Below are 7,814 nucleotides of genomic sequence, written 5' to 3' on the forward strand. Positions count from 1 at the left end.
AACCATACCAAATTCATCAAAATCCGACATCGTTTGGTCCTTCAAATCCTTAAATTACTTTTCCAAAATTTTCAAGCCCTAACCCCTCATTTTCACTAATTACCATAATTAAATAATGGAAAATCACCATATATACAAGTATTAGGGCTCAAGTAACTTACCTCAACGAAATCCTCTTAATTCCCTCTTCAAACCCCTCCAAAAGCTCCAAAAACCGAGTTAAAATTGTGAAGAATGACCAAAATTCGCGAAGGGTTCTATTTAAGGATTCTGCCCAGGTTTTTCGTACCTGCGGCCATTTTCTCGCACCTGCGCTTCCGCATCTGCGGACACCGGTGCGCACCTGTGCAACTCACTAAATCCCACAGATTCCGCATCTGCGGACCCCTTCCTCGCATCTGCGGTCCCAGGTGCGCATCTGCGAAACCAGTCCAAACTCCTCTCCTCATCTGTGCTCAAGGCTTCGCACCTGCGGGCTCGCAGATGCGGCCAATTCTTCGCACCTGCATTCCCAGCCTTGGCCAAGCGTCTCCCGCACCTTTTCACTTCCCACGCGCACCAGCGGCCTCGCACCTGCGACCCTTACTTCCGCAGGTGCAGAAATAGCAGAAGCAGCAGCTCCGGCTGCAATTTCCAACTTCAACAAATCCGTTAACCACCCAGAATCACCCCGAGGCCCTCGGGACCTCAACCAAAAATACCAACAAGTCATATATCAACATACCAACTTAGTCGAACCTTCGAATCACTCAAAACAACATCCAAATACAAAATTACCCTCGGATTCAAGCCTAAGAACTTCTAAATTTCCAAATTCAGCAACCGGTGCCGAAACCAAACATACCATGTCTGAATAACCTCAAATTTTGCACACACGCCACAAATGACACTACGAAGCTACTCCAACTTCCGAAATTCCATTCCGACCCCGATATCAAATTTTTCACTGCCGACTGAAATCGTCAAATTTTCAATTTCGCCAATTCAAGCCTAATTCTATCACGGGCCTCCAAATCACATTCCGGATGCACTCCTAAGTCCAAAATCACCTAACGGAGCTAACGGAACCATCAAAATTCAAATCCGAGATCGTTTACACATAGGTCAATATTCGGTTGACTTTTTCAACTTAAGTTTCTACTTAAGAGACTAAGCGTCTCAATTCACTCCGAGTTCCTTCTGGACCCGAACCAACTAACCCGATATAATATAATATAGCTGAATAACACAAAAAGAAGTAGAAATGGAGAAAACAGGGCTATAACTCTCGAAACGACTGGCCGGATCGTTACATTAGCACTTTAACATAAGTTAATAAGAAAATGAATACTTAGGCAATCAGTAGGAAATTATCCAAATTTAGCCTAAATTTCGATTTATTTTATGCATATCACAAAATTCCTTTTTAACTTCTGTTTTAAAAGGTAAACACTAGGAAAATTTTGCAATTGCTGTTACAAACATTAAACTCGTTCAAATAAATACGAATTGGGCCAGAGTCACTTGGGACTCATTATCACCAGGCCCAAATATCTTTAGATAATTTCATTTATTGGTCCACAAATGAATATTGGGCTAGAGTCATTTGGACTCATTATTAGGCCCGAATCTTCCTGAATTAAATATGTTTAATTGATCGAATGTTTAATAATATTGTATTGGGCCAGAGTCATTTGGACTACATGGTAACCAGGCCCAAAGCGTTTTGACTGAATTCATTTAGCTTCTTTTTAAATATGCACCGGGCCAGAGTCAATTGGACTCAAACATGCCCAAATTCTTTTTCAAATTAATTCAGTAGCTGGTCCAGATAATGGACAATATCATCTTGGGCTAGAGTCCATTTGGACTCAGCCAGATAATGGACAATATCATCTTGGGCTAGAGTCCATTTGGACTCAGCCTTTTCAGGCCTAAAGCCCTTTTAGATATAGAATTGTTTGACAGTTCATACATAAGCTGCCCCCATTTGATTCAAACAAATATATCACATAGTCTTGGACCTTTACACTTAGCCACATGACATAAAATATTTAGCATAACTTTAGGTACTCATAATTGAATTAATTATTACAATTATGTACACGCACGTGTGACGTAGTTGTGATGCCAAAACAAAACCAAGGTACATGTTCGCGTGACCATGGTCAAACAATCTTAGTAAATAAAATGCCTTAATACTCGTAAAAATGCTTTAAGCGCGGATTTTAAACTACTATCATGATTACGTGCATGTTCGCATAACGTGATCCCGATAGTTAAATAAATTCAAGGTACGCGTTCGCGTGACTTTGACCCAAAATCTTTTTTCTTAAATAAACTAAGTGTCGTGAATTGTGTACATGTACGCGTGATACAATTTTTGATACACATTAAAAACTAAACGAGTATACGTATGCGTAGCTTGCATTAAGATAATTCTTCTAGCATAATCGAGTAATTAAAAGCGGTATATGGTAAAATACACATAAGTCCCAAAATGAGCAATTAAATAAAATGAGCCAAGTATAAATCATTAAGCGACCGTGCTGAAACCACAGAATTCGGGAGTGCCTAACACCTTCTCTCGGGTTAATAAAATTTCTTACTCGGTCTTCTGGTTGCGCAGCCTTTTAACGGAGTCAAAATTTTCTCGATTTGGGATTTAAAATAAATTGATAACTTGGGACACCATAAATTATTCCAAGAGGCGACTCTGAAATTAAATAAATAATCCCATTTCGATTAATGTCACTTTAATTGGAAAAACTCCCTTATCCCTATCCTATCGAAAAAAAAGAGGTGTGACAGCTGTGGCGACTCTGCTGGGGATCGAACCCAGAATCTCTCGTTCAGGGTTCAAGAATTCGAGCTTGTTAATATGATTTTTATTTGGATTTATTGATTGTTGATATTACTTTATTTTGTGGGCCTAATGTGCTAATTGCCGCTCATTTACCGCTTTAATATTATTTGAACTGTATTAAACTGTCTTCTTACGCCTCCTTTCTGAGTCTTCTAAAAATATGGTGCACACGTACTCGTGACCCACTTTTCTGTTAGAGGTCATACCAAATAGAAAGAGGATGGATCAACCACTAGGCTGGGTAGACTTTCGTGCTCCCGGTACGTCGCTCCCACCTCGGCTCAAGCTGTCCGCTTGGGTAAGCCATGTCTAGAACACACCCCAAATTTAAATCTAGAATAACAAAACCTCGTGACGGATCCCTAGTAAGAACGATTATTTACTTCACGTGCATTTGACTTAGGGGACTGAACACAGGGGTTGGGTCCGTCTAGGACAGGAGTACCCGAAAAGAAAAGACCATTCTGATACATCTTACCTGCTACGTGTACATTTATTTATTTTGGCTTGTGTGTTGACCAGTTAAGGAAATAAAAATAACAGAAAAACCAAGAGTGAGGTAGAATAAAAATTCACCCTGGTTTGAAAATGCCTCTCTGGCAAAATGTTTTTGAAAAGAGAGAGAAAAAGAAAATGTGAAAGTGAGTCAATATCATATTTTTCTAATTATGTCAAAACTGAACGAACTACGTGGGTCTGATTCTCACAAGATGTGAGATACATAGGCAAACCTCATCGGTTCCACCCCCCTCCCCCCCCCCCCCCTTTTTTAAATATTTTCCTTTAATTCCTCTTTAGAAGTCTTTCTTAGAAAATTCAAAAAAAAAAAAAAAAAAAGAAGAAAAGGTTTTTAAACCCAAAAGAATATTTTCCTTCTTTCCAAAGCCTTTCATATATTAAAAAAAAAAGAAATAAAAAAAAATCAATCAAAAATCAAATTCCAAAATATGGGTTTCCTACATTTCGAAGTATTTTTCCCAAAATTTCAAAACAATCAGAAACAAAAATCCAAAACAATATTCTTTTTTTTTTCTTTAAAAGTCTTTCTTTAAAGTCCCTCTTTTGAAAATTTAGAGGTAACATTCAAAATCCAAAAATATTTTTCTTTCTTTTTAAAAAGAGAAGAAGACAAAACGAATGGAAATTCAATAAAAATATTTTTTTTTTACTTTTGAAATTCCCAAAGTTCAAAACAAAAGAAAAAGAATTTTTTAGAAGTCTTTCATTCAAAAACAAAAAATCAATCAAAATCCAAAAATAAAATATGTTTTTTCGTTCTTTAGAAATCTTTCTCCTAGAAATTCAAAAAAATAATACAAATCAAAATCCAAAAAATATTTTCTTGCTTCTTTAGAAGTCTTTCTTTCAAACATTTCAAAAAAGAAAATCAAAAACAAAGAGCCAACAATATTTTATTTCTTCTTTTAAAGCCTTTCTTTCAAAAATTCCAAAAAAAAGGAAATTTCAAAAACAAATATGTTTTTCTTTTTCTAAAAGATTTCATGGTCTGAATGTTATAAAAAAAGTAAAAAAAAAAAGAGTTAGTTTATTTACTCCGGTCCCGGTATTCCTGAACTACATAATGATCTGATTCATGCGGTATCATGATACGTAGGCAATCCACGTAGGATTCGGTCATAACCCTAAAAGAAAATAGTTGATAAAATAAAAGAGGGAGACAATAAAGCTGGGATGAAACATACAGCCGTCGCAAAGCATCTTAGAAAAACGTTTAACTATTTAGGTACATTGCATCCCCAATATGTGATTCCTTATGTGTTAAATGTCTCAAACTAACCGGTTTGTTGTGTGTGCTTTTAAAAGAACAGGTTCTATTTTTAGGTGGTTGGTTTTGTGGTGGTAATCTGGCTTCACGCCCTTATTTCACGAGATCTAAAGGAAGTATCGCCATGGCCTCAGAGAGTCATCTACCTATCGTTGAGCCCGAAGATAGCCCTGCATCAATTATCCCACAGCCTGAGTTAGCAACTGCTGAGGAGAATAGGAGGTTAAGATGCCGCATGCTAGAAATGTGGGATGCATGGTCCAATGGCAGGGAGCCACCCAATACTATCCCTAGTTTCCCCGAGTTGATCCCAAGGACGGGAGGAACTACTAATGTCCCTATCTCAGTAGCCAACCCATTCATGCCATTTGGGTTCCCCACCATGTAAACAAACTTCAGTGGAATGCCTTCTGAGGTTCGCCCCCAGGCACCATCTTCAGGAATACCATCTACCGTGTTCACAACACCACTAGACTCTAGTATGGCACAACCAACACTGTCTTGACAAAGCTTTGAACCATCCACCTTCACTTTCCAAGCTCCCCAGTTCCAATTGGACGTCGCTCGGGTCACCTCAAATTTCTATCCTCAACACCCACAATCTGAATCTCCCATAGAATAATAGAGAGTCTTGAGGAATCCTGAACAAGAGGAGATAGCACAAAAAATGAAAAGCATTGAGCAAAGCCTCAAGAATATACAAGGCATGAGTGGTCAAAAGAGCATGTCATTTGCTGATCTATGCATGTTCCCTCACGTGCATTTACCTGTGGGCTTTAAGACGCCAAAGTTTGAAAGATATGACGGGCATGGAGACCCGATTGCTCACTTAAAGCGATATTGTAACCAGCTGAGGGGAGTTGGTGGAAAAGAGGAGCTGATAATGGCCTACTTCGGAGATAGCCTCACCGGAATTGCTTTTGAATGGTATATAGACCAAGATATCTCTCATTGGCACATATGGGATGACCTGGCCCGCAACTTTGTAAGGCAATTCCAATACAATGTGGGCATCGCTTCGGATAGAAATTCTTTGTCTAACCTCAAAAAGAAAGCCCCGGAAAGCTTCCAGGACTACGCTATCAAATGGCGAGAACAAGCGGCCAGGGTAAAAACCCCAATGGATGAGGCCGAGATGGTCAGTGTCTTCTTACAAGCCTAAGAGGCGGATTATTTTCAAAACATGATGTCTACAATGGGCAAACCGTTCACGGAGGCCATCAAAATTGGAGAATTGGTAGAAAGCGTCTTAAAAACAGGTCGCATCTTAAGTCAATCAGCTCTAAGAGCCACTTCCCAAGCCATTCAGAGCGGCTCGGGAAGTTTAGCAAGCCGGAAGAAAAAAAGAAGAGGGAGCCATGATGGCTTCGAGATTAAGAAACTCTCGGCGACCCCGGAATTATTCTGGTCCACTTTCTAGGGGCCCGCAACATTATTACCCCCACCAGGATACAGCCTATGCTATGGCCCCTCATCCTTATGTAGAAATGAACGCTCAACTGTACACTCGACCACAACAACATTACAATCAGAACATATCTCCACCTCCAAGAAATAACCCTCCTCACCAAGCCCCGTATAATCCCCGTCTACCACAGAATAATTACCAATATAACACCCGTCCCTGTGAACCACCCAAAAAATCTGACTTCACACCCATTGGTGAGTCATACTCCAGCCTTTTCCCAAAATTAGTCCAAATGGGCCTGTTTCAGCCTGTACCTCCGAACAGACAGAACCTAGAATCTCCATCCTATAGGCCAGGTATCAGGTGCGCTTATCACTCCGGGGCGAAAGGGCATGACACTGAAGATTGTTGGACCCTTAAGAGAGCAGTCGAGAACCTGATCGAACAGAAGAGGGTAGTGTTAAGGGATGAGGAAGTCCCCAATGTAACCAACAACCCGTTACTAGCCCATAATAATGGGTCGGTCATCAGGATTATCTGTGAAGACAAAGAATTCGACCCTGCATTAAAAACGATTATTGTCATTGCTGATTCAGAGAAGAAACCTAAAGCAGTGGCAAAACATGTCAGGGATGAGAAAAAGATGAATTCCACTCCCCAAAATGAAGAAAAGGATGGGGAAGCAAAGACAGAGGCAATACCTGCCAAAGAGGCCATTCTCTACGTCCCAAGAGCCCCCAGAAAGGGATAGCTCATGTTAAGCCCTCCCAAGAGATTGGAGAAGAGGAAAACCATGCCAAATCTACCAAAAGTATATGTACCAAAAGGGACTTACGTGGCACGGAGTCTAGTCATTCCACCTAGGCTGGATGAGCCTTTGATCATTAGCCGCATGCCACAAAATCCCATAAAAGACACTACTGTCGTCCCTTGGAACTACAATCAGACAATTGTTATAAAGGGAAGGAAGTTAAGGGGGAAGTGAATGAAACAAACCAATCTGGGAAGTATCATAACCCAGAAGAATTGATCAAAACCAAGCAGAAGCGTTTCCCCCTCAAAAAGCCTGTAACTGCGGAGGAATTCTTCCGGAGTATGCTGTATTTGATGAACTGAGAAAGGCCACCCTCCCAGGTTTCACTCTTGTCTCTACTGATGAGCTCAAACGAATACCAAAAGGTGCTTCTAAAGATGCTGAATGAGGCGTATGTTCCAATTGAGACCACGGTTGAATAGTTAGAAAGAATCGCAGAGCGATTTTTTGAGGTCAACCAAATCTCCTTTAGCCGAAATTACTTGCCTCCCGAAGGAGTCGCCCACAACAAGGCCCTTCACTTGACTGTCAAATGTGAGGGATGTTATGTGGAAAGGGTCATGTTGGACGGCGGGTCCGGAGTCGATATTTGCCCTCTATCAACATTGCAGAGGATGGAAATTGGGACGGAAAGGATCAGACCAAACAATGTTTGCGTGCGTGCTTTCGACGGTGTCAAGAGGGAAACGATAGAGGAGATTGACTTAATCCTAACCATTGGCCCCATAGATTTTGAAGTAACATTCCAAGTTCTGGACATGAACACGTCCTATAACTTTTTATTAGGAAGACCATGGATCCATGCAGCGGGAGCCGTGCCCTCTACTCTCTATCAAATGGTCAAGTTCGAACATAAGAACCAAGAAATAGTGGTCCATGGAGAAGATGAAAAGTCAATCTACAGGGACCCGTCAGTAACATACCTCGAGGCAAGAGAGGGAAGCGAGCACATCGTCTACCA

This window comes from Nicotiana tomentosiformis, chromosome 10 (assembly GCF_000390325.3).
Source record: "Nicotiana tomentosiformis chromosome 10, ASM39032v3, whole genome shotgun sequence".
In the NCBI taxonomy this organism is placed as follows: domain Eukaryota; kingdom Viridiplantae; phylum Streptophyta; class Magnoliopsida; order Solanales; family Solanaceae; genus Nicotiana; species Nicotiana tomentosiformis.